Source organism: Anomalospiza imberbis, chromosome 4 (assembly GCF_031753505.1).
Source record: "Anomalospiza imberbis isolate Cuckoo-Finch-1a 21T00152 chromosome 4, ASM3175350v1, whole genome shotgun sequence".
Taxonomy (NCBI): Eukaryota; Metazoa; Chordata; class Aves; order Passeriformes; family Viduidae; genus Anomalospiza; species Anomalospiza imberbis.
Window position 1 is genome coordinate 38,418,626 of NC_089684.1, and position 26,033 is coordinate 38,444,658.

At 41.3% G+C, this 26,033-nt stretch overlaps 1 protein-coding gene and 1 long non-coding RNA gene across 2 annotated transcripts in view; both read right to left on the reverse strand.

Moving 5' to 3' along the window:
- The window catches only part of FAT4 (FAT atypical cadherin 4), a 122,505-nt gene that overhangs the window by 87,580 nt on the left and 8,892 nt on the right, over nt 1–26,033 (reverse strand). The gene's annotated exons all lie outside the window — the stretch shown is intronic.
- Nucleotides 150–25,101, reverse strand: LOC137472625 (uncharacterized). Its single transcript, XR_010998316.1, has 2 exons — nt 25,053–25,101; nt 150–960 (listed from the first exon to the last, which is right to left on the reverse strand). It is a non-coding gene; the product is annotated as an uncharacterized lncRNA (long non-coding RNA).

Here is a 26,033-nt window from a genome sequence, read left to right on the forward strand (position 1 = left end):
CCAACAGAGAACTGTAATCTGCTCTTTGATTTCTTTTATAAAACAGGACTACAAAGGAACAGCAAGGGAAAAAAAGCCTGTTTGAAAACAAGGCAGCCAGACATCCAGTGAGAGCTTCTCATCCAAGCTTGAGGGAATCTCACAGCTGGCTGCTGCCACATCTCCCTGCGGATGGCCATGGCTTCCGTCTGCTTTTGCCATCACCTCCATCTTCTGGCTTAGACCATAGCAACAGGTGCAACAACACCAACACACAAACAGGACAGCCCATGGAATGTACATGCTTTCTGCTGCAAGGGCTTAAGGGATAGCACAGAAGTTCTTGATGGATATGGCAGTCCAATGCCACAGGATGACATGCAGCCTCCTCCCCACACAACAATCCATACAGATTTTGACCATGAGATTTGGTAAATGCAGCCAAAATATCACACTCAGGCCTTGACAGTAAACACAGGAAAAATATCTGGGGTGTAGGACCAGGCTGTTGCAGGGTGTCAAACACAAACACAGTCTTCAGCTGTTCTCCTGTTTTCCCACTTCAGGGTAACTACCCACCTCTGAGTAATGTGTCATCTGTTGTCCCCACTCTCCCCCATGAAGCATCTCTGACAGAAAGACCAGACAGAACAGCAGCTGGGGAGGAGCCCACAGCCTTTCACCTTTAGACACGTGGAGACACCAAACAGGTATCAGATCACTGGAAACTACCTCCTCTGACAGGTGAGACAAAGGTCAGCCACAGCACACCAGTCCTCAAATTCTGGGAAGCATTACAGCTTAAAAGGAACTCTTTCGTACTTGGGAGAGGAGCAGAAGACAATGTGTGTTTGCATATTTTCCATAATTCAATTGGCTAGTGTCTGTAGGTCGTTTGTTGCCCCTTTCCATCATCCCTGATGTGGACACAGCAGGAACATCTGCAATCCAGGCGGTGAGGGCTGAGAGTCAAGAGAAGGGCTGGAAACACAAATATGAACTCATGCTTTGCAATTAAAAAGATAGATGATACCACCTTCACTCCTGTATGAAAAAGACTAGTTATTACTAAAAATTTTTTCCTGTCAATCTGAATTTATTTCATATTTACTTTTGAAGTATCATATTTCCAAAGGATATATCAAAAAAAAACCTTGTCAAATATTTTCCATCTTGAATTCTTGAAAGAACACATTTCTGTGCTTTCCAGACTATGATCCCCCTTAAAAAAAGTGCCCCAGGCAGAAGGAGCAGAAGTGCCAAAAGCACACAGTGACCCACAGAGAGGAAAGATGGTATTGTCCTTAAAAATGAAGACATGTGATCCAAGGCTCTGAGATCTAGAGGGGGAGAGGACTGGCCCAACCATGAAAAGGACAGTAATTTATCATTTTTGATAATAGAGCATCAAATGGAATAACGACGCAGGGGCCTGACCTCTCATTCCAAGCATACATCTTAACTTGGCAAGAGGAATCTGTGTCCGGTTGTATTGTCCTGCTGACAGAGCTCAGCTTTACATAGGAGCTCTCCGCGTTTTTGGCAGCCGCTAGCAAGCCACCCTGATTTTTCATTTTCATAAGTATGCTGTCAGGAAACAAAAATAAGCCAAAAGCCCAAGTGTCAGATTCTGTGGAGCAACATATGGGAAGCTGGGAAGCCGGCTCTGGTCAGACCACCACACCTCACTCTGGCCTTCCAGGACTTACAGGGAACTTAAAAGGAAACGGGGAAAGACTTTTAGCAGGGCCCATTGTGACAGGACAAGGGGCAATGGGTTTAAAATAAAGGAGGGAAGATTTAGACCAGGCATAAGGAAGAAGTTGCCCATGATGAGGGCAGGTGAGGCACTGCTACGGGTGCCCAGAGAGGTGGAAACATTCTATCCCTGGGCATATTCAAGGCCAGGCTGTATGGGGCTTTGAGCAACCTGGTGCTCTGGAAGGCATCCCTGTTCATTGCAGGGCAGGTTGGCAACATGACCTTCAAAAAGCCTTTCAAACTCAAACCATCCTATGATTTTCTATGAGCTCATTTTGTGGGAATGGCTGAACTCCACTTTAACCCCAACAGGCCTACTTTACTTCAGAGTATCTATAACTCTCCCAGGAACCCATTCATACCTGTTATTGACTATATAACCCAAGCTTTGTTGTTTTGGTTATTTTTTCCTTTTTGAAAAAGAAGTAGCAGTCCTGGCAGGCCTTTAGTTGATTTTCATTGTAGTTCTCCTCCATTATCTCTTTCCAGTAAAGCCACATTTCTGGCTAGGCACAGCTAATCCAGGCATCCAGATGTCAGCAGGTTCCAGCTACCTAAGAGGGTCCTCGGCGATGCCAGGGTGACAGGGGTTAACTCCTGTGGTCAGACCTCTTTTTTGTGAGCTATCTGTCACAAGACTGCCTCTTCTCCCCTGAGCTGCTTAAAATAACTTTTCTCAATTTATATGGGGGGAGCAAAGACTAAATGACTTCAAAAGAAACTAATACTGGCAGATGAAAGGAAATAATCTTATGGATAGGTGAAGGAACTAGCTGCTTCTTTGATTACTGCAGAAAAGGAGGTCCCTGGCTCCATCACTTCATTAACAGCTGAGATTTAACAGTATCTAAAGGCCTCCAAAGCCTATTCACACCCATCCCACAATAAACTCAGTGTTAAATGACAACCTTCCCTAAGAAGAACATACTTGCCTTTCAAAACCAAAGATGCAAACAATATCCACAGGCTACAAACCCTCCATCTTCTACCATTTATATTTTATTTATCATGCTTTCAAATCCCAGCTGCAAAGCTGAAGAGAGAGAAATGTGGTTTCTCATTAGCAAAAGCAGTAAAACCTGCAAGAAGGAGCTGTAAAACAATGTCCTACATACCTGTGTGGAAAACCCCTGGGATACCACACAAACTAGGATTGGCTGGTATTTTTCATTTAGCTAAATATGAATATGAGTTTTCCTGATCCATCTCAGTTGTACCCTTTTGTTTCGCCATCCCAAATTCATTCCTGCCTCCAAATTCTTTCTCCCTGGGGAAAGGTTATAAACTTAATCCTGGAATTTGCTTCACACATCATTTGCAGCTTGTCAATGGGCTTTTGAATGTTGCTGTGTGAAGGATAACATTAGCTGGGGGAAGGGTCTAGAGAGTTTATTTTGTTAATGGAAAGAAGAATGATAGTACTGAAAATAAGTTTTGTGTTTTTTTTTTTTTTTTTTTTAATCAAGCTAATAAACTTTTTAGTATTTTTTTCCCTGCAATATAAGTGAGTATAAACATTTTTTTTTAGTTCACTCTTAGGTCAATTTTTCTGTTACTACTTTTGATCTGTGGGACAGAATGAAAAGCCATTTGTTGAATTCTAGCTTTTTCTCCATTTCTGACTCAGTTACATGGTAGGTTTTTCTTCTGAACAACTTACCTCATGGCTCAGTTCAAAACTGATACATTAGCAGTGTGGTCTATATATATATATATATATACATGCAGTCTACAGACTATATGTGGTCTATGCAATCTGCCATGCTAGGGAAAAAAAGCCTGGTAGCAGTTCCCTAATATCCCAGACTACAAGCAAATTACTAGCTGGAAGTACTGGGCTTAAGAAACAAATTCTTGCCTAAATTGTCTGCTAGCTACGTGATTTGGTTTTTTTTTTTTTTTCTTTTTTAATTTGTCATTACTTGAGAGCATTTGTGTGCCTTAACAGTTTGTACTGTTGAGAAACCTCAAGAGCAAACTGTTCTCCACAAACACTGACTGCTTAAAGCTGTAATTTCTCCTAACATCACACACACTTCCTATCAAACAAGTGGGAATTTTTCTGGCACTCTCTCAGGAAACACCTTCCTTTAGGGGTATTTAAAAAGAAATAGAAGTTATCTTAATGCCCTTACTCCATGTAATTTAAGGAAGTGCACATCACATCACACAGACCAAAAACAGAGCGAGTGGCATTCAATAAAGCTTGAGGGGCTGGATTACAGTGACTTGTTAAACATCAGGCTTGCTTGAGCCTTCAGGCTGACTCCTGCTCTTGGGACCACAAGGAGCTGCTCAATTTATGGGAATTCCTCAGTGGGATTTGCCCAATCACCTGTGGTCAGTTGCTCCTCTCTGCCCTCAGTGCTCCCAGGCTGGGTACCAGCCTGAGGGATGCAGCGACACCACTGGTGGCCACCTCCAGGGCTGATGGGCAGGGGGAACAGGACATCCCTCACCCCCAGACATCCCTGCCCAAGGAAGGAGCTGTAAGCTATGCAAAGAATTTATTAACTATAGTTTCACAGAATTTTTCTAGGTTGGAAGAGACCTTTAAGATCATCGAGTCCAACCCTTGTTCTAACACCTCAACTAGATCATGGCACCAAGTGCCACATCCAGTCTTTTTTTAAACACATCCAGGGATGTGTTTAAGAACACATCCAGGGATGCAGGCATGATCTGAAATCCCATTAAAATGGATCCTCTAGCTACCATCTAGCAATCCCCCCCAAAGCTGTGGCATTACTAAAGATTACACATATAAGTTCTTGTCTTTTATTCCCTCAAGCAAGGCCAAATTATCCAGTAATTGGTATTTTCAGTTAATTGCTGGGTAAAACAGACAGAAAAGATCCAAGTTACGGAGAGGAGAGGTTATGGAAACAGTACTACTGTGCATGTATGCAGGAGCACTGCCACAGCACCCACCTCATCTCCCAAGTAACTCCAAGACAGAGACACTGACAAGGAGGATTTTTATCCACTTGGGAAACGCAGCACCCACCAAAGGAGAGCATGTGGGACACAGCACAGACCGAAAACACTGCACAGTGCAAGCAGCCAGGCTGCTCCTCTCCGGATGCCACCGCGTCAATCACAGGAAACAGCTGCGACACAGGCAGCTTTTTGACAAAGCAGCCCGACTCTTGCCTGCTCGCCCATGCCAATTTTAGACTGGTTTACCTTCACAGGAATAATGAGACGTGAGAATTGTGCTGGGCGAGACCTAAAAGCCGCTTTGATTTGTAAGGGAAGCCGCAGCGGGCCATTGCTCACAGAGCACAGCCAGGCCAGCCATCCTGAGTGCCTTTGGCACTGCCACAGCCAGACCTGCAGCATCCACCCAAAACTTCAGACTGCTCTGCACTGCTGTGTGCCTTCTAAAAGGCAATTTACACATCCAAGCCTTTCTGCAAAGGAAATTGGAGCAAGACACAGTTTGTTAGCTTTCCCTTGTCCACTTCTGAGAAAATGTATTTCCCATGGAACAAGTGTGTGTGCGGTTAAAGACAAGCTCTACAACCACTGCATTAGGGCCAAACATGGAATTATGTACAAGCCTGACAGTGATTCATTTTAGTCCTGAAAATGAACAGTATGCAATTAGAGCAACATTGTACAACTACGAAGTGGCTTTTGCAGCTAGAACACAAAATTCCCCTATCCATACTGGACCACACTCCCCTGGTGTGCAAGCACTGTCAGTAGGAATTTAAAATGACACAAACCTAGGGGACGGCACTGGAATGAGACTAAGAAGACTCACTTTGCTGTGCCTGTGTCTTCCTGTGCTGCTGCTCATCTTGTCTTGTGAATGATAAGGATTTCTGGATCGTAACCTGTGCCGTTTTTCATAGGTGGAAAGATCCACCCCCCACTGCCACTTTGCTTCCCAAAGATTGCAACAAAGCCCAGCCACTCACACAAACAGGCTGTCCCATGCTAACTAACACTGCCAGAGAGAGTTTATCTCTTCTTCTTGAAGAGATAACACTAACAACTTAATCCAATTAACAAAGCACAAAGCAAGAGTCCAGTAATTCCAGGGTGGATGTGCTCTAATGCCTCCTATGGCTTTAGCAAAAGCAAAGTTTGCACTAGAGTAAAGGAAATACTCAACAGTATTTTGCTTATCATGGAGCAAAGCAGCATATAGGAATGCATGAGCCAGCAGAGGCCACAAGCAGGGATGATGTCTATCCCTCGTGCATAGCATCTTTGCCTGCTTTGAAAGAACATTATGTTTCTCAATGATATCACTAAATTACTGGCTTGCTTTCCATTTGAAAGATACGGCAGAGCTGCGGTCCTTAAGCAATCACTGACCAGCTGCCAAGCCACTTAATCACTTACATGCATTGGAAATAAAAGCTGTCTAACTTACAAGAACTGCATCAGCTCAGTTGCCTATCCCAAATTGCAAGGAGCAATGTGTGCCTTTATTCTAATGATGCACAGAGGAAAAAAGTTGAGAAACTACACAGAGAGAATCAGCTTGTTCATCACGATCATGAAATCCTAATTGCAACCAACAGCAATGGGATTTTTACTGACTTCAGAAAAATTAGTTCTGCAATAGCCAACCACACAACCACTAAAAAAAAAGTGCCAGGAAACTTGGGAAAACTATTAGTAATAAAACCTGAAGATAGAAAATAGATCTACTTGAGGCCTAGCATAATACAAACAATGGGAGTGATAAATCAGAGATTCCACCCTTTCAGTGTGCAAGAGATTAGAAAAGGGTAAGAAATACAAAATACCCAGGACTTCCAAAAAGTCAGAAAGCACAGGAAAGCACAGGGTGGAGAAAGGCCAGCAGTGAGGTCTGGAGCCTGGGGGCAATGAAAATACTGTCACTTTTTGTAGTGGGACACAAATAAAGGTGTGACAAATAATTGGAAATCACATTAACTAGGAATATCTAGGAATTACTTTCCACCCTAACTGTCCTGTTGGAATAATTTCACTAAATATACACAATGGGTTGGATCAGAAATTTTTCATTCCACTTCAGACAAAAGAGCTACAACTTAAGAATTACTCTGGGTAACAACCACAATGTTATGAAACAGTTTGTTATTAAAATGGCAGTTGCCTGCAGAAATACAAAATTTTCACGAATTAATTTTTCACTTTTTGTGCCTTCAGTTCTTTTCAGCTATTACTGTATTTTATGCAGCATCACATTTGTCTACCTACAGCATGGAGCGCCACGATTTGTCATCTTAATACATTAGCTTTGGATTCAAGGAAAGCAGATTTTCTTTTTTTTGCTTGAATGAGCACCAATAATAGACAGCTTTCTCTGAACACTCAAACATCATCATCTCCTGACCTGATGATCCTTTTCCAGTCAATTCTTCTCCTGAGTTTAGAGGCAGTGAACTGCCAGAAAGGAAGGAGGCAGCTATAGGAACCCTGCAAGCAGAGGGAGTGACCTGAGAGCATGGGCATGGCTGCTGGCCCACAAATCAGCTAAAAATGGATAATCTGCTGGACGAGGTGATGAAGATTACAGATCAGACCAATTACAGCTGGAAGCTGCTTCCCAGGACTAAATGATTAAGGCACCTTAGGTCTAAGCTGGGGACAGCATTCGATCAGTGGGTGCTATTGACAGCCCATGGGATTCACAGAGCTTTCCTCATGGGATCCAGGTTTGCTCATAGATCTTCCAGCTGGAAAATACCCAGTAAAGGGTACTTCCATCAGGCAGAAGGCACTTGCTGCCAGAGTCCTGTTCCTGTGGTGCCCACACAAGTTGCCTTGAGCTTTCAGTGCACCAGGGCCTCCTGATACCTGATCCTTCTCCTTCCTTTGCATCCTTTCACCCCCACCACATCCCAAGCACAGAGACCCTTGCTCCCACCACCCAGATTGAGGAGCTCACAAGGCACAGTGATGTTCCAACACTCACAGCTGCCACTTTGTGAAACAAAGAACATTCATTAAAGCTCAGGGGCCCACATTTCTGTTTGATTTTCATGATGCCATTTTCACCTATTAAATTATCCATAAAATGCTTTAATTTAGCCAAATTCCCTACCCTCTGTTGCTTGCCTTTCCAGTTTTTTTGTTGCTGTTGTTTTGTTTTTTTTAAACCACCATTAAAACAAAGACAATCTGAAGTAAATGTTTTTCCACAGCACCATCCTCAAAGCAATTATTCTGCTGCAGCGATGCAGTCAGGAAGAATAACCTCCCCACAGTCTCTTTGGGATGGCAGGAACTGAGCGAAGTCCTCAGAAAGCCAATCTTTCAGCTCCCATTCTTCTCACACACATCTCAAATCATCTACTGCATTTCTTCTGCTCATTTGACTTCTAAAGCTCAAGCAAAGCAGGGATTCAGATAAAAGACAGCGCTAGAAAAGAAAAAAGAAACTACTCAGCCACTTCCTATAGTGATCTTTGTGCAGCACTAACCCCAGGGTTTTTTGGATGCTGGGCAGTGTGGGTCAGTTTGCTTTCAGCCAGCATCAAAACCATGGACTTTGCCTTGGACTGCTGTGCTGTGTCTTTGCAGAGAAGAGCTCCAATTCAGAGCTGTAAATTAAGGGCTGCATGTCTGAAAGGAACCCCGGCTCTCTAAAAAGGGAAATTCAGCTGATGGACTGCACGAGAGTTTTAAAAAAATTAAAATTAAAGAATATTTTCACAAGACCAGCTAAGCAATTAATGACAAAACCTTTTTTTTAAAAGCCAAAAATAAACAGGAAGAAGTATTGCTTATTAAAGGAGGTAGCGCTTCTCAGAGGAACATCACATACACATCTAAAGAAAACAGCTTTCATATGTTTGCATATCTTGATACATATTCACAAGCCCACTACAGGCAATTCAAAAGAATTAAAGAAAAACTGCCTGTAAGATCAGGCTATGAAGATGTACTTAATGTATTGTCATCTGTGAAGTCATACTCAATGAAACCATGCTAAATTGTCTCAAAAATACAGAGAAATATTAAAAAAAACCATTTATTTGTTTGTGAGTCAGAAAAAAGCTAGTATCAGGCAGATCCTACCTCCTCCTCCTTGCCTTTCCTTTGGCCTCAGAGACTGGAAGGAAAAACCCAGCCATCACCCCTTGTCACCCTGCTCTCCAGGAGCACACAACTAGCAGATCTCATTTCCTCACAGTTTCTTCATTATTTTTGGGTAAGGAAATTATTATTTCTCAGGTTTTTTCCAGCTTCCAGTCAGTTTCTCAGCTCTAAATGACCTGAATTAGCTGAATGAAGAAAACTTCTGACACAGCTGACAAGGCTTTTGCTGCCAAAACTTGGTTAAGTGGTGAAAAAAAAAAAAAAAAAAGAAAAAAAAAAAAAAGGAAATGGTTCTGAGATTTTAGGCGGTGGTTTTGTTTTTCAGCATGCAGTGGTGAAACCTTCACAACTGGATCACACAACCAGGTGTAGGACCCTGAGCAAGGAGAGGGGTTTGTTTAGCTGCTCCAAAGGCTATCAACATTTTGGAGCCCAAAATAAAGCCTGGGTGCCAAGGTAAGAGCCTAAAGGAGTGGAGACAGTCCTATCTTAGGAAGCATTTAAAGGCCAAACTTCTTTGTTTTGGCTCTTTCCATGCTTCCTTTACCTGCAAAACTACACATAAATTTAATTTGCCTTGAAGTTATTGTAATAGCTTATGAGATTAGGCTTTAATGAATTGCAACTTCACTTGAAGTGTGGACTTCTTAAGGGGAAAAAAAAATATTTACTTTGAATAACAATCTCATATTGTGAGATGCTCAAAAAGGACCAAAACCTTCCTGAGGAAAAAGTTGGAAAAACCACCGCAAGAGGGAAACTTGACTGAGGATAGAGCTGCTGGCACCCAGTGAGGGTGGGAAATAATGGCAGAGGTAGAGGGAGGGACGAGAAATACACAGGATTAATGGGATAAAAGGAGACAAATGACGACTGAAGGTCTTGAGGGCTGTGACTGTTTTGGGAATGAGCACGCAGAGTGAAGGGAGGAGGAAGAGGGAAAAGTCTAGGATGCGCTGGCAGAGGCAGGAGGGTCACAACTAGCAGAGGATGGGGCATGCATTTTTGCCTCTGAGGAGAGGGGGTGACAAGACTGGATGAATATCCATGTGTCCACATCCAGGACCTGGGAAGTGGGAATAGATGGACTGGTGTATTTACACAAGTACACCTCAGCATCCAGATTATTTCTAATCACAGAGTGCAAGCAAAGCACATATCAGACAAAGGAAGTATTGAAAATACTAATTAAAAAAACACTTTTGTTGTTGTTGTTAGCTTGTAGAACTTACTAGGAAATCTTGGCAAAACACACCTGGCTTCCCAGATTTCTTTGGCATGAGCTGCTCTTCAGCACTGAGAAGATCCGAAAGGGCTGACTGAGCACCCTCTCTACCCTTCCACAGCACGCATGGCGGGACACGGCACAACTTCTCCAGCTCCTTTTACAGCAGCCTATTCCTCACTTAAGGGCAGCCCCTTTCATTATACTGATATTTCTCCACCACAGCTCAGTGAGTCCAAGCACAACACACATCCAGCACTAAGGAGCAGTAGCCCCTCAGCCCAGGACACTGCAGCTACTGTTCCCGCTCTCTTGGCTTTGTTTTCCATCCTCCCTTGTTTTTCCCCAACAAGCCATGGTGCAATCCCTGCTCCTACAGCCCCCCTCCCCAAAGCCCAGCTGTCAATACCCCCTCGCTCTGCTCCTGGATATGCGAGTGCTCCAGAGTCAATCTTCCCATGAAAATCAGAAGTCAATGACCTGCCCTTCCCTGTTCCTTAAGAACCAAAAAAAAAAAAAAGAAAAGAAAAGGCATAATTTTTCTTCCTCTCAGTTCTCACATGTTGTTAATGTTCACTCGAGTTGTTAGGCAATACAAAATGCATTAATTCCTCCAAAGTGAGTTCCCCATGAAAGATTTAATTGTTGCTGATTAGGCATAGTTTTCTCCTTCGCCACCCCCCTTTCTTTTGGGGTTGGTGAAAAAGGAAGAGCAGAATGCAAAGATATTTTTCACTCGAAGACTATGTTAGCCTTATTATCTAATCAAGTGGAAAGGCCTTCATCTGTCCTGGCCCTGCCAAAAAACAAGTGAGGCAATAAAAACCTTTAAGATTTTTCTCTGTCCTTTGTTATCCCAAAAGACCCAAGTTTAGTCAATTGCTGTCACATCACTAGAAAGAAAGGAGGAAAACAGAAAAGAAAAAGACACTGCTGTAGCTGTTTTAAAAATAGGGGTGTTTTCTGTAACCCATGAAGAAGCCTGGTACACAAAATTGCACAGTAACTTTCAAAAGATTTGCATTTAAAAGATTGAATACAGGTTGCTTCCCTGTGACCATAGAAACATTAGAAAAGGTGGAAAATTCAGTCTACTGAACTTCAAATGACTTTATTAAAGTGTCACTAATCAGAACCCAAGAACACAAGGTTTTAGTGTTTGGGTTAACAATGTGAATAACCCTCAAAAGTCAAATGACCTTCTAAGAGTAGTATTATGTTTAAAAAAAGCCACTTGTCAACAGTAAGTAAGAAAAACTTGATTGCCTCTAAGAAATGATATGCAGCTCACAAGAACACTGAACCAATCTATGTCTCTAAAATCAGGCTCTAAAATATCAGAAAAATCTCAAAAGCTTTTAAAAAATTTACTATGTGGACAACCAAGCATTTACTTTCATTTGGGACAATTTAATACAAACTTTGAATGAAATACATGAAATACTATTTTGAAGTTAATATCCCCATATGATGAAACAGGAATGAGAACAAATACCTTACAAGGTTCATCAGGAAACAGTGTTTATCCATATCAGCAGTGCCAAAATACAGGTTGACAGTGAAAAAATACTGAGAATAAGTTATAGCCACATGACATCTTCTGTCATTAATCAGAAGGCTACCTGAGTCACAGCTCAGTTGACATATTTTTTCACCCAAGGCACCATCACTTCTATATGACAGGCATCAGCTCCAGTTTGGTCCTGTCTCTAGAGCTACACCAGGTGTTCTGTGCCTAAAACTTGTTGCTCCTTCCAATACAACCCCCTGCAGCTCTGGGCAGCTCTCCTGGTTCATGCAGCAAGGATTCCTCTCATAACCATCATCCTTTTGAATCTTAATGCCTGCATCTTCATTCCTTTTTTGCTTATTCCAGTATTTGCTGTGCCCTTTATACCAGTTCAAAAATCTTTTTGGTGCAGGAACCACCCGCTAGAAACAATCACTAGAAATAGGAAAGTACCCTGTAATATGGACTGAACAGTTCTAGAAGTTAACATTATGCTTCAGAGCCAAGCAGGTAACTTTCAGAACTGAGTAAGATCACCTAGAAGGCAGTAAAAATTTAGTTTGCTTATTCTAGTGTCTTCATAATGCTTCAAAACAGTGCAGTACAAACACTACCCACACAGATGGTTCTTTTTCAGTAGCAAGCTTATATTCTTCTTATGTGGGCTCTTTAACTACACCAAGCAGCAAATCAGCACAATATTTAACTGACAGTGTCCCATGCTTTAGCAATCCTTTAGTTAAAAGTAGTATTTCAAAGTCAAATGGATAGAAAACTCCCTTTAGACATGACCACGGGCAGCAGACACTGGGGCTCTCTGATCTTTAGGGGCCAGGTCCCAGGAAACAGGGCAGATGCAGGGGTTTCAAGTGCTGGTATAGATCACTTCCTACAGGGTGTGCTGCTAGGTGACTTACCTCTCAAACTACAGGGAAAAAATTGGCAGCACCTATTCCAAACCTGCCAAACACAAACGTGTAAAGCTCATTAACCTTAATTAAGAGGTGACTAATATTTCTGACAAATTATGGGTGAGCTGTCACAGCACAGACCGAGCAATCCCCTTAGCGTGACAGAGCCCATGCTAGGACTCAAGCCTAGCATTGTAGACCTGGACCAGAAGTTTATCCTTCCCTACTGTGGCCTTTCTCTGCTTCCCTGTTAATTTTCCTGGGCTGTGACACAAAGCTGTGAGGAGCACATCATAAGGAACATTCAGGATTTATCCATACGTTACCCTTAGGAAGACACACCATCTTTTTCAGGGTACAGCAGCAACACAAACTCCAGTGCCAGCCATAAAAATGGAGTATATCATCAAAGGTGATGATATAATGATGATACCCATTTCTACCCATGCCTACCATCTTCCACACTTAATACACCATTTGGATCAAGATGTTTGTCCACAAAAAAATGAGGTCTCAAAAAGTAACCTGTCAACATGAAATTTTCATTGACGCCTGTAAGGAGAGGTAAAATTCCTTCTCCTCTACACACATTTTTTTAGCTGACACAGGGGCACACACATCACAGACCCAAAAGCAATGCTCTCACATAAAGGTTCAGCTCTCACAAATGCATGAAACAGTTTTTTAGTTTCTTCTTCCATCCAACATGCATGTTCTTATCCTGGCAGGAATGCCCATCAAACCCTGGTGAAGGGAGCAGTTTAATTAAAAAAAAAAAAAAAAAGACTCAATACATTAATCCAAATGCAGATAAATCCATGCACTCTATCTTGCATTAGACTTGAGTGGCTGGATTTAGTGTCTGCCCAGGTCTCACAGAGTTCCACTCTGCTTGCAGGCAAAACTTGGTAGGTGTACAAACTTTTAATAAGATATTATGCCATATTAGTAAAGGGAATTGAGGCAGTTTTATAACTACTACTAATAATTGGCATAGAAATTCTTTTAAAGTTTCACTGTCAGTAATCCTCTACCCCAGCAGTTAAAGAAGTCTTAAATATCAAATTAGCTATCATACATAACTTCTCCAGAATTAATCCTCTGTACTGCAGACAAAACAATTGGTAGTTAAACAAGTGTTAAATAACTACAACATAACACATAGCTCCAAACTACTTACTTCTTCAACATCAGTGAACAAAGGTGAATGTTTTTCAACTGACTCATGCAAGTTCTCACTGAAGATGAAAGCTCTTTAAACATTATTTTTTTATTAGATCATTTCTTTCATGGGTTTACTTGCTGAAGAGCATTAATTTGAAATATTTGGTAATTAGCCTGGCCAAGGACAGTGCTGCATTCATTGCTACCCCTTACTCAACAAGAGCTATTTTTAGTATAAAAAGCCTAGATTAAAATAAATAAATACATAAATATTTGCTCTGAAAGGGTAGTGTTTATCCCATAAAGTCTCAAAGCAGAATGAGCAGATATTACACCAGTTTAATGATACAAGTGCTAATTCTAAAGTCAGACCAAAGTAGAAAGTCTGTTATGGGATTAAATGACAGGAATGAAACAATAAAAACACAACATTATCACAGGAAAAACAATGTACTTGTTATTGCAACTCGAATGTGCCTTTGATTAATGTAGAGAAGCTCTGCAGTTCCAAACCCTTGATTTTGTAAGATTTACAGTGTAGGAACAAACCCTTATTTGTGCCACTCAAAGATCAGGCAGAACTTCCAGGAGAAACACATTGTTTCCCTGCTTGCAGTGGAAGCCAGATGTGACACCAAAGGTGGGAGATGTCTGCCTGAGACCAGCAAATGTCCAAAAAAATAAATGCTGAACTGATTTGGATTTGGCCAGGCTGAATGTTCAGGGCTCTGAGCACCCTGGTCTAGCAGAAGGTGTCCTTGTGGGAGTGGAACTAGATGGTCTTTAGGGTGCCTTGTCCCCAAACCATTCTATAATTCAAATCCATAAAAATCCTTGTTAATGACTTGTCTTTGCAGCAGCCAAGCGCTCAGCTCTTTTTTTTTGCCTTTGCTCTTTCCATGTCAGGACAGTCCCACCGTGGTCACTGCAGCCCCGAGCAGCAGAGTTCTGAATGCAGCACACAAAGGGATCACAGCTAAAGCACATAATCCCTGTGGAACAGAGCCGGCCCAGGAGAGGAGACCTTTCTGCTCCGCCTGTAAGAAACCGCAGGGATGCCCCGTGCTGCTTGCTTACCAAAGAGATGCCAGGCAAGTTTTTCTAAGAAAAGAACCCTGGTTCTTAAAAAATTTGCACTGCTTCAGCAGTAAACTCACAATGAAAAGAGAATTCTCATTTGCATCAGCTTTAAACATCCATGTTCTGGCACTACAAAGCCTATGGCTGATAAAGTACTCTTTCTCCTTAGCAATAATTGTAGTGAAAATGCAAAGATCTGGCAAGGTATTTGCTTCTGAAATACTTCTCTATTACCATGGAGAATTTGGAATATCCACCACTGCTCTGGAACAAAATGAAGATAAAGGAGTTTGAATGCTACTATTATTGTTAGGATTTCTTTCGTCTTTTTTTAAAGGCTCTCTGGATTTCAAAGGGGCAAGAATTAATCACAGAAATAAATCAAATACCGTTGGCCAGTAACAGAGCAGGAAGAAGTGTTAAACAAAAACAATAAATACAAATGATTACTCGAACATACACACAGATAATTAACATTTGGAAGTTAACAGTGGAGTGCAAGTCCCATGGGTGCCACCAATGACAGAAAACTTTCAAGAAAAAAAGAATAGTACCTGTCTTCTACAGTAAAAGTACTTAAAATAGACCAAGGCTCCGTCTCTTTCCCTGGGGAAGGTGACACATCCCATTTCCTTGACCTGACCTTGTCTCCCTACCTCTCCTACAGGAGGGTCTCTACACTCTGCAAGAGGACATTTACACAACACAAGGCTGTTTATCTGCTCTGCCGCTAGAGCTCCCAACATCCATGCCTGGGGGAAATCCCTTTGCAATCAGCCAAGTGCTCATCCTCAATGACCACTGGGGCTGTGGACAACCCTGACTTGTCCCGGAGCCCTGGGATGCAGCTACATTCCTTCATTCCACTCATTCCTGGAACCCAGTATCCTCCTAGGATGAGGGAGCTGTTGCACCACTAACTAAATCTTTAGATACATTTCTTATTGTTTTGGCAGGTTTGTTGCAAGACACAGGTAAAATCCAACCACTACAACATTTCTTAAAAGCACGAGTTTCTGTTTGATTAAAGAGAAATGTTAAGTTTAACTATAAAAAAAAGATATAAGGACAGAGAACAGAATTTTATAGACAAAACAAGAAGAGATGAAGGCTAAGTATAGAGAAAATTCTAAAGAAAATGGGTTATTCTGTGGCTCCAGTTATGCCAAGGATACAGTATAGTGGCCTTTCTCATTGAGGGCAAGGTCCAGCCTTACAGAGGAAACCCTTCCCACCCCAAAACAGCCACACAAGAAAGGGACCAAGTCTCAGGAGACTGTCCAGGTGCTCCAAATCTGTTTAATGCTTTTATACCAATGTCCAGTGCAGGCCACTTTCAGAAAATAGAGACACTGTCATCATTAAAAATTAATGCAAAGCAGCCTGGAGCAGAATTTACTTTCCTCAAAAGACAGTAAATCCTCAAGACAAGAGACCACCAGACCATCCCATCAGTGTGTCATCATCCCACCAATGTTTTCAAAATCCAGGGGAGCCAGACAAAACCTGTCAGCCTGTAACACAAACAACCCCTCAGAAGTATATGTTAGGCTCAGATTGAAGCCATAAATCTTTCTGACGAGATTTTCACACACTCTAAGAGACCTAATGCCATCCTCTGTCGTGATAAAATGGAATTTCAAATGCTTAGGCATGCACAAGCTGGCAACTGGGAAACTATCACTGGCTGAGTTTAGTGTCTTAGAGGGAAAATTACTTTTAGGGGACTTATTAGATGAGAACACTAAGCTGGAAGCTGCTGACGGGCATTGACTCTGTGTGTAAGCCTACAATGGCACATTTATAAAGTAGTTCAACATAGGATATATCTTTCAAAACATTAATTAAAGCCTGGTGTAACTTTCACCTAAATCTATACATAACATGTTACATGGATTCAAGACTGCCACTAGATTACATAAACTCTTGTACTTGTAAAGCGGTGGTGAATCACACAGCTACATCCTACTATTCTCCTTCACTGACTGGGGGGGGGGGGGAGAGAAAGAAAGAAATCACTTCAATTAACAAACTGCCATCAGCTAACATAAGGACAATTCTTCCCCAATAGAACAGAGTTTTCCAAAAATAACTACTCTCAAGACTCCTGGTTTAAAAGCAGAGAACAGGAGCAAAAATCGTGGCACCCCAAACGTCGGTATCTCCAAAACCCTGGATATTGTGTAGGATTCATTCAGGAGCTACATAATTACACTTTCCAGCAAGATGCAATCATTACAACAACACTGTAATTACAAGTGGAATATGATACCCATTGTCAGTTGTGTTGGACAAGGTTACCATTCCCTTACTTACAGGACAAAGTTCTCATCTCCTCAGATGACAAAAAAAAAAATCTCATATTGGAAAGGGCACATCTCAAGCCTTGTTACTTTTCACCAAGCACTTAGAAATGTCAAGCTAGAGCAATGTCATTTGGCTTAGAATTGGTAAAAATTTATCAAATCCCTGGTTTGCAATTCCAGCAGAGCAAAACACAAAAAGAAGAGTTGCTAAATTGTTCAATGTAGGTGTCACTTAACTTAAAATCCACAGACTGTGACAGTTTTTCTCTCGTAAAACCATCAAATGACCTGGAGCACGCATGATTTTATTAAGATCTTGATAGCTATCACATGGAAATTAATGTTTCTGGCTACATTTAGTATATTGTGAAATATTTGCCTGTGTGTTTATTGTGCACAACAACAACAACTCCAACTGTGCCCCTTCTACATTCTTTTATAACCATTTTATATGCTCAGTGGGGGGACAGAAAAAGAATTTAGTTAATCATTAAGCTTTTTCTTTGTAAAAGCAAGCCATGCTGACTGTCCCAATTAATCAATGTCTCTGGAAGTTGCAAAGGAAATTTAATGCACTGTTTCTGTTTCAGAATCCTTTATTCTAAACACCAGCCTTCTGGTTTTCAAATGAAGAAATACACACACAGCTGAAGAAATACACACACAGCTACTTGCTATAATCATAATAAAACTGATTTTGGAGTTGTGGTTAAAGTTGTATTTCAGCCCACTAAAAGCAATTCTTTCATTCCAATACAACTTTCTGAAATGAAAATTTAAAAAAAAACTATGAGTAAACTGAATTTCTTATCAGGAAATTGCCACCCAAACATGATTAAGTATTTATGAACCACTGAATTTCACATAGTCTATTTCATACCCTTCCTTCCATCTCAGTGTGAAGTTGGAGCCTCAGAAAGGTGGACCTGTCAACACCAACCTGCTCTCTAGCATTCCAGAAAGATTTCCTGGTTGCTATTCCCAGTATAAACAGAAACCTGCATCTACTACAGGATTTACTACTGAAATTTAGCCAAATCCCAAATACAGTGACTTCCTTTGAGCAAGGCACACAAGTCCCTGCATGGACATCAAGTACCTACTCCAACATAAGTCAGACAAAACAGCCAATTTTTGTATTTTTAAAACTATGCCACAAGAGAAAGCCTCTAAATTAATACTCAATTATTTGTAAGTACACGAGCAGGGAGCAATGTGTTTGTTTACAAATTACATTCTGGAATTTGACTTCTCAACCCAGGCTCCCACAAAACTGCTCCCCATTAAGCTGTCCTGTAGCTCAACTCACAGAAAAATCTATCCCCAGATCTTCTCCTTGGAGTACTGTAACACCATTGTCTTCTATTCCTTTTTACAGAGCTCCAGCCATGTAAAGTGCCTAACTATAGACTGCAGAATGTCTTGATTTCCTTATTTCCTTGGCAAGGGCCAAGCTTTTTGTTAGATGTTTAGTGTTTACCCCGTGTCACTTTCAATATAGATTTTAATTTCCACAACAGTCCTCCTCATGTACTCAGGGCGTAATTTTCTGCTTGGTTATACCACTGTAAATTAAGAGCAATTTAACTAAATAAGAGTTACAGCAAAGGAAAATTAGCATAACTCAAAGGAAAGCCAGTCCACTATTTAGTAATAATTTCTTTCATTTACTCCAGATTCTCATGCTCATACATCCATTAGAGAACCAAAGCTGTAATAACAATGTCATATTTTCACAGGAAAAAAAAAAGTAGCATTTTCTTACTCACACAAAAGGGCTGTTTTGTTTTTTTTTTTTAAGAAAAGGGAATGTAGCTGGATTGCATTTATTTTTCTATTTGTATAGTGGTAGCCACAATTAATAATCATAATATTATGATGTATTTTTAGAAGATACTCTTTGCACATGTGAGATCTCATGACATCAGAAAAGCACATTCATTTTTATCGCACTAAATTTCAGAAGGAAAGACTGTCTCCCTCCATCAGTTTGGGGCAGCTTTACTGTTGTAAATTGTATTTCCATGGGTGTTTTAAAAACAGATACATGTGGGATAATCAAGGAAGGACAAAAAGAGTATCTAGAAGACAACAGACCAAAGTAGCCCTGATTTGGATGAAGCTAAGTTACACCATTAGGAGCATGACTTTGCAATTAGGTTTTTAATATCTTAGTTTCTATGAAAAACAACGGTGCTGTTTCAACTTAATGACTGCAAATTGAAAAAAAAAGATATTAAAAATTAAATATATTTGCCTTAGTGTGAAGTCTCAAGTACCATTTTTCTTCCATGCTCACTGGGAAGAACACCTTGCAGATTTCCGGCTACACTACTGCCATCATTTACGAGACAATAATCTTAGGGCTCTCTAAAGAAATTGCCTCTCTAAAGATTTTGCTTTAAATAGATGGAGGGAAAAAAGGCCTTGCTTCCACTCCCTTCTCCTCAGGCTTGCCCTGATGGATGGTGTTGCTCATGGGTGGAACAGCTCTGACAGACTTGGAGCAGCCACCATGTCTGGTGGCAGTGATTTATTTCTGCAAGCATCTTTAAAGTTCAGACATGACATTTGCAGATAGCAGTGACCAGTTAATTTCTAGAACAATAAATAACAAATGCTAAGAAGAACTGGGCTTTGCCCAGATTAGGAGTCTGTGGGACTTGCTATTTATTAACACATTCCTGTCCTGCTGTGGCCTGGCTTCCTCCTCCAAGCAAACTGGAGGCAGAGCTGAGCACCACCTTCTTGGAGGTCAGGACATTATTTGTACGTGTGTGTCTTCTGTATATACACACATGCACCTAATGTTTACACATAGATATCATAAAGCATGGCAATAAATAAATAATCACAGTGATAAATCACCTGGGGATCCAGGAGACACGAAGGGGCCATGTAAGAGGAGAGCTGGTTATGAGCAGAGGCAGCCACATGCTTCCAAGGCCACTCAGTCCAATTTTTAGGAGCTACTTTAGGCAGTGGATGGGGATTTTTCTATTAGCAGATAAGAACTGAAGGTTGGACAGCACGACATAAATCCCTGAAGATCCATTATTGTTCATTTGTTACAGAAACCTAAAAGGAGGGCTCAGCTCCAGCCTTTGGCATCCTACCGAGAAGGAGTACTGAATTTACACAACTCCTTTCCTACACTGTAAAATGTATCAAAACAAACATATTATACAATGCAGTTGTCTTCCTCCCCTCTTACCCGTCCCTCACACACAAACTCAAAACAGTGCTGAGGAGAAGGAAAAAAAAAACCCAACACAATAAGAGACACCTTTATCAGCCTCAGCCATCTGTGCTCCTTTAGTCTGATCCAAGCATTTTGGCAGGCATGTGCGCAGCTTGCTCCTACCCCATATCATCCTGCCCTGCAAGAAAAAGTCCCCTCCCTCTTCCTCCCCTCTCTGCTGGCGCAGGTCAGGCAGTGTTCTGTGTCTGTTAATTCCAGGACTAGAAATAAGGTATTGGTGCATGTGTTTAATTAATTACAATCTCAACACAATCACTTAACCTCGTTCTGAGGAACTGAAACCCCACTTGGTCCAAAAAACAAACAGATGCCAAAAACCCACACAGCTTTCAGGGCTGGCCATAGGAATTATCCAGAGTTTAGAAATGCATAGGCAAAAATAAAATAAAACAGGCTAATTCCTCAAAAGTTTAAAATGCAGGAGCTAAGGGCACTGCTAAAGAAATAAAACAGTGGTAAGAAAATCACCACCACCATAAATTAGTTTCCAGACAATCTGACATGACCCTACTGGGGTTAAAAATCTGGATTTTCATTAATTTGTTCACTGAAATCATAAAGGTTCAAATTCTTTCCTCAAAGTCAGCAGGCATAAAAACATTTATAAGGGCAACTTTCAAAGGGAATAGAATCATGCTCAGGAAAAAAAAAAGTAATTTAAATACACTCAGAAATGCAGGTCTCAAAAGAATAAGAGTACAATCAACTACTGAGTTTGCCTTCTGTGTCTAAACAGCCTTGTAATAGCAATGTGTCTTCAATATTTTAGGAAGCATGACACTTTGATAGATTAAAAAGAAATGTTGTACTGAAAAGCATAAAGAATGAAAGTGGGGAAGACACCAGGAACCCTGAAGTGTAGTATTATAGAAGAAAACCCCTATGGAAAAGTCAAGCTTTAAACACATACTACACATGTGCAGCACAGCTCTAGCATCTTATTTATTCCTCTGAACTGTTTCAGGAGAATTCTCTTAACTTATCCAAAAATGATCCAGAAAGGAGTTGACATGAAAAGCACTCAGCTCAGCTCTCCAAGGAACAATTTATCTCCTAGTACACTCCAAGGGAAATAGAACCACGTATTTCCCCATACACAGAGCCCAAGGCAAACACACCCCTCCAGCTTAAAGTAGTGTTTTTTCTGTCCTAATACACATACACACCCTGTGATGTGAACTTGGACTTTTTCTTTCCCCAAATGCTTCAGGATGCTGCACATCAAGTTCTTGTTTTGAAAGCCAATTAGCATGTCTGTGTAATTCAGCGTTATCTAGTGTTGGATGCTACTTAAATTAATTTGGTACAAGCAGGACAAAAATTCTGTTAATAGCCTAGAAAGAGGACTACACATCTGGGTAGGTGAAACGTGTTCTTAGAAGTAATAGTCTTCTCCTGGATTGTATTGCAGCTACCACATATAAAATGTTTGCCTTAAAACCCAAAGAGGACTAGGTACAAAGCACTTGTTTAAAACCTTAAATAAATGTTCTTCTCATTTATATTTTAGACAAAGAAACATCTTAAAAAGGCTTCAGAAGCATTAAAATTCAAACAAATTATCTCTAAAGAAATCCTTGAGGAAAAAACTTAAAATTATTTTATAACCAAAACTAACACATTAGCATAACTCATTGGGTTGAAAGTTGTCTTTTGTTATTTTTTGCTTCAATAGTAGATGACAAACTTACTACTGCATCAGCAGCAGTATCAGAGCAGAGTTATGACCCAGCCCAGAGCAGCTCCACGTGTGACACCTGGCAGAAGGCCCCTGGCAGGATTGCAGAGCCTGCTCCCAAAGGCAGGACATGCACATGGGTGCTGCTGGTGCAGCTCTGCTCTCCAGGAGAGAGCACAGGAATGAGTTGCGAAGCTCCATCTGGTGATGGAGACTCCAAAAACAGCTGCTGTCCTAACCCAGCTCATAAATCCCTTCTTGGTTCCCATCAGCAACAGAGACAGTCACACTCCGTACTCGTAGGATGCCCCATAAAAGAGAGATCCAACTAACGGCCTGGAAAGGAGTCAGAAGTAACTTGTAAAACACAAAGTCTCCAGCTCAGTTTTATCAGTGCCATTCATACACAACTTCATAAGAAGTAGATGACATGAGGGCTAGAGCACCTCTTCTGTCAGGACAGGCTGACAGAGCTGGGGCTGTTCAGCCTGGAGAAGAGTCCAGGGAGACTTCAGAATTACAAGGCTTAATATATGGCACATCACAAACCTATTCCCATTTGTTTCACCTAAAGATCTGTGAGAAAAACCCCATCTTTGTGCTTCAGCTCTATTAGAGAATCCAAATCAGCTTCACAGGACTCTTAAGAGTCCTATTATCCTGATGTGGCCACTGCAGGGAACCCAAACTTGCCCATGGTATGATGCCATCTTTGGGACAGAGTGTAGAGTGTAGGAAGGTGATCAAATGCAAGAAGATGCTCTTCTCCAAAAGGAGCCCCCAAAGATCTTTCCATCTGTCTGAGCCTCAGAGCTGCTGAATGACTTTCTGTCTGTAGGTCTGGATGGCTGCATTAATTGCAGCAGAACCCTTGCACGCTTATTTAAGATCACTTATTAAGACTGTGTCAATACAAGCCACAGCCTACCTGACATCAGCATGCATGTGTGATGGCTACAGGACATGAAATGCTGAGGCAAACTTTTGTTTCCATTACTTTCTGCATAGCTGTTGGCACATAAATTAACACTCCATAACAGGCCCTTTGAAATTCTTTTGCATTAACTAATGCAGCTCGATGTATTTTTACAGTGTGATCATGGCTATCAGTTTCCATCTGTTCTACTGTCCTTTTAGAATGTTTTCACTGCAAGGAAGTAAACAAAAATAGAGCACTGTAAAAACAAACCTGCCTGACAGTCTAGACTGAGGGTCTAATTAAAAATAAAATTTATTAGAATAGAGAGAAACATCGCAGTAAAACAAAGACACAGTTTCTCTAACATCCCTGGTATTATTCTTGGCAAAGCCCAGTCAGGCTATAAATTCACTGAAACAAATCAGTATGGCACCGATGCACCATTCTGATCTAGCATTGCTTTTCCAGGCTTGGGGAACATGTGAGGAAAACTTTGTTTCGCTTCAGTTTTAGTCACCATAAATTCCTTTTTTTAATTGGAACACGAGTGTGTTAGGGCTTGACTCCACACAAGGTCTTGCACAGAGTAAAAAACCAAACTGAGTTAACAGTAATGCTGCTCCCTAGTCTAGACACAATTAAAACAAACTGCACCAGCAGAACTATGTCTTGCCAAGGGCTTGCTTTGATAGAAATTAAATGGACACCTTGCTCCTGGAGGGGTGGGAAGTGGCAATTCAAACTTGGAAAGAACATGGAATCAAAATGGAATGAGCATCCTTTGGTGAGGTGCAGTCTCAGAGAAACTGCACAAGAAACAGGACAAGAACAAGAGCAAAGATCTGAGACACCAACAACAAGACAGTCCTGCCCCAGTAAAGATACAGGTGAGGGCCGGGAACACCAAGAGGGCAAAGCAGGCTTTGGTGACCAACTCCTGGAGTAAATAGGCAGCCACTCATTGCTTCACCTAATGCATGGAAAGAACCCTGCACTCCCTCAGCCCTGGGGATATCACTTTACATGGAAAAGGACTCACTTACCAACATCGATAGGACCCAAGAAGATTTGGAGATTTGTACGAAGAATTTAACACTTAGCAAAAATAAGCACATGAAAATCTTGCCCTGTTTTTTTGGCTATTATTTCTAGTGTTTGCACTAGAGATGCATGAAAAATAATATTTTCCGTAATAAAGAATGTTGTTTTTAGAAGTCTAGTGATTTTTAACATAAAAATTATTAGGTGACCTCACATGCAAAAATGCCCAAAGGCTGCTAAAATAGCAAAGAAATGAGAAATTCTAGCTATTAAGAACATACAGCCAGGCAAATTCATTAAATAAATTAAAGAGGATGAAAAAAGGGCCAACTTTGAATCAAAACATACAAATTGGTTTTGAACAGTTTTCCACATAAGGAACATTCATCTCCCACTCAAGTTCAAGGAGAGCTTAGCTATCTTTTTTCAGATCATGCAAATGACAGCAGTAACTTAAATAACTACACATTTCTTAGAATCAGCAATATCAGTTTTAGGAAGGGAAAAAACTGTCTTTGGAGCTGGGACAAGGCAGCAGACTTTCATTGTTTACTCCAATGTTTCATAAGCAGTTTCCTTTTCCAGGCAACAATTGATGTGCCATGTATCATTAAAGAATGAACCAATTTATAAATAGCATGAATACAAGGAGAACCCCATTGTTCTTATTTGCACTGGTAAATATGAGACATGCCAGACAAGACTTCTCTGAAGTAGGTTTCTAATTCCCTTACTAAATTTAAAGCCTTGCATTAGCCAGCTTGGCTGGAAAAGCAGCACCTTCAGTGTCTGGCCCCACCAGGCAACACCTATTCCTCTCTCAAGGGGATGGTAAGGAACACCACACCCCTGAAGCAGTACGCAGCACAAGGGATGCAGCACAAGGGATGCAGCACAAGGGATGCAGCACAAGGGATGCAGCACAAGGGATGCACGAGTGACACAGCTAGCTCATGCACAGGACACAGCCTGGACTGAGACAAAAAGCTCCACATGAGCTATTTACACCTTGTAATCCTAGGTTTATGGCACTGGCTACAGTTCCTACTGAGTCAAGGCAAAACTTCCTGCGATTGTCTTTCCAGGAGGCCAAAGCCATCCATTCTACCTTTCTTCATTAATGTCCAGATCTTCACCAAGCATTGTCTGAAATCCTCACATCTTACCTGAAAAAGGAACAAACACTTCCCCAGCCTGGAAGTCCAAGATTCCCAAATGTCAATCTGTCACAGTTGAGACAGACACAATATACAGTGTCACCATACAATTCCAGAATGCTTCAACCCACCCAGAGCACCACACCACTTCAGAAGGCTGCAGGCATTGGCCCTTCTTGTCCTTCAGCCCAGCCTTTTATACCCTGATGTTGATGGATTACACCTGTGTGCCCTCAGTTCCCTTTGGAGGTTGGTCAGTGCACCTGGGCACTCCATGGCTCATTGCTGTCAATGCTGCTCACCTGCTTCTCACAGCTGTGCCCACTGGGGATGAGGCTGGGCTACAGCCCCACCCCAATTACCACACACTGTGTGCCTACAGCAATCATGAAGCACTCACAAGATGAAGCTACAAACGCAGTGCAAAAGAAAACACAGCATCTCATTTAACCCTGTCTGCAAATGAAGACAATCCCCCTGTTTTGAGAGGACATTAACATTCCCAGATAAAAAACACTAACAAAACCACTGCTCTGCCTCTCCATGTATTTCCATTTTCAAATCAATACAACCACAAAATCTTTCATTTGAAGTTTATACACCTTCCTCATTTACACCTTTCTCTTCCCTTCCTTGGGACCTATAAATCCATTTGAAGTATATGAAAGATGTTGAACTGAATGAGGAACTCACCTCCTGAAGTGTTACCCCCTCTCAACTGGCATAGATGATATATAAATCACTCTAAATTATACACATAAGGACTACTAGTTCCTAGCAAACCCACAGCTCCCTTCAAGGAATCTATATGCACTGAAGGGTTAAACACACAAACTGGAGATCCTGCCTAATTCCTCTTAATCCCTGGTTACACAGCACAGAAGATGAGGTATTGTCCCTGGGCTCCTATTATTGCTGCCAGACACAAACCAGGATACAACACACGGCCACCCAAAATATCCAGCAGCACGCAGTCCTTCTTTGAGGAGG